A 2,459-nucleotide genomic window follows, 5' to 3' on the forward strand; every position below is an offset into this window, starting at 1 on the left:
CCTGGCGTCTCTGTCATTTATTTATTGTTTTGTAATGCAAAAGATATGGACACTCCATATTGTTATTTATACTGTCTGCTCTGCTTTACGGTTGCAACCGTACTTTTTGTGTTTTTTAATAAAACAATTTAAAACTCACTCACTTTACTGGTTTGTCTCCCTGTGTGGCATCCGACGTGCTTATGGCTTTATCTCCCAGTGTGCAACATTAATAATAAGCTAAAACTCATTATGGAGCCACGTGAATGCGCCACACGCAAACCCTCAACTGCTACCAGCTCCTCCTCACTATCGTGTGCTGTCAGTGGCACGGCGTCGCCAAAGAGCCTCCGCGAAACAGGAGAAGTAGCAGAGACAGTCCATCAGCAGATTACAGTTTTCAGTAGGTCCATGAGGCCTCCTCGGGAGCATCAGTGGGTGACGCTTACACGTAAATGTTAAGTAGCCTCCAAAAAAAGATTCTACGTTACGTGTAACACAGTTCTCATGTTGCATTATTCGACGAGCCAATCATATGAGAGACAAGTGCAACACCAACGTTATGGCTCCAACCTGAGAAATATAATGTGTAGGGCAGCCAATTAGAATCCTGACAGGGGAAGAAATCTTCGTCGTCAATATCTGAGCGAGAGGGAACGAAAAGTGCCCTCGTATGTTTTCCCATCACTAGGTGCTGCAACATTGTCCTTGGCCAATTCCCAAAATTTTTTCGCAGGCTCTTTTTTCTTGTTGTTGCTCGAGAGAGATATCGGGTATAAAGCGACGCTGTATTTCGCTCTCTCCCTTTTCTCATCAACAATAGAAACATTACACAACACTCTATACGCAGACATCGCAGTCAGATACAATAAAACTGTCACACCCACACATCTTTGTCACTGGAGTAATGCGGCAATATGAGGGCAATAAGAAGAAAACCGTTCAGATCAGGCGGCTCAACAATCTCTCGGGGTCGACGAAGCACTGTAAAGATCTTACATAAGCCAGTTAATGTAGGCTACTTAATGTATTGCTACCGAACGGGGAACTATTCTAAAGAATAGTGCGACACCAGTTTAAGACATTACTTTTCATCATTTATTACATAAATATGGAAAGAAGTCAACGATGTACATTGTATGAAGGTCTAATGATGTAAATAGAGAGAGATAGTGGGGAGGCAGGGAGGGAGGGAGGGAGAGAGAGAGAGAGAGAGAAGGAAGCTTGTCTCCTCGATGACAAGGTTATTGAAGGCGAATTGCGAAAAAACGGAACACGAAATTCACCATCTTGGAAAGAACCATCCCAGAATTTACAATAAGTGATTCAGGAAGATAATGGAAAACTGAAATTGGAGGTCCGAATAGGGAGGTAAACTGCCGTCTTTCTGAATGCGGCTGTAGTGCTTAAAGGTTGTGCGACCTCACCAGCACCACCACAACAGACTGAAGTGACTAACTTCGTTATAGTTCTAAAGGGTAGTGGTGTGCAGTCAAATAAAATAAGATGACACTGGTGGAATTAGGAAAGGACACACTAAAGTAGTAGATGAGCTGCGCAGAAAAATAACAATGATAGCCGAAAGGGAGACGAGATAAAATGCAGACTGTTAATAGTGTGGTATCTTCCATGGATTCCTGTGACACATCAACGTCGGCAAAGTGAATCGATACCACAGACATTAGAGAGGGCTCGCTGCAATCTCCAACGACATATGAATGGCTCTCCAGAAGACCACGCCTCTCTCTCATCAACAGCAGTGCACTCACACTGAGGTCAATATAGTGCTGAGTATGCAAGAGCTGACCCCAGTTCGAAACCTCAGCGACAGCAGTCAGCATCAGCGTGTGGACCAACGAGCAGTTAGAGTTTCAGATGAGCTTCTAGTGTTGTTGATGCTGAGTACTGTATTTCAAGAGAACAGCTTGTCAATTAGTGCGTCAAGTCCATTACAGTTGTAAGTTATCCATTACTCCTATGGCAAAGAAGTGTGTCAAAGTTAAGTAACTTTTTATTCACTGATCTAATAAATCGAACCAACATGTCATGTGTTCTAGTTTGATGTGCCGTATCAGCGAGCAGTCAAAGAACCCACATTTCTGCCCCGACAAAAGTAGTTTAGAATGGTGAAAACAAATAGCAATAAAAGTGTGTCTGAAAATTACGAATAGTTTAAAATATAATATAAATTTAAGTGTTCGAATGTCTTTTCTGAAGTCATTTGTTTGAAGTTTAGCCTAGTATGGATGTGACACGTGGATGATAAATTGTGCAGCCTTTAAGAGAATAGAAGCTTTTGAAATGTGTTGCCACAGAAAAATGTTGAAGATTATATCGATGGATGGGACAACAAATGGAGACGCACTGAATCATATCGGGTAAAAAATAAATTTACGGCGGAATTTGACTAAAAGAAGCAATTGGTTGATAGGATATCTCTAGAGGCATCAAGGAATGATTGTTTTAATGATAGAGGTAGT

Source organism: Schistocerca nitens, chromosome 1 (genome assembly GCF_023898315.1).
Source record: "Schistocerca nitens isolate TAMUIC-IGC-003100 chromosome 1, iqSchNite1.1, whole genome shotgun sequence".
NCBI lineage: Eukaryota > Metazoa > Arthropoda > Insecta > Orthoptera > Acrididae > Schistocerca > Schistocerca nitens.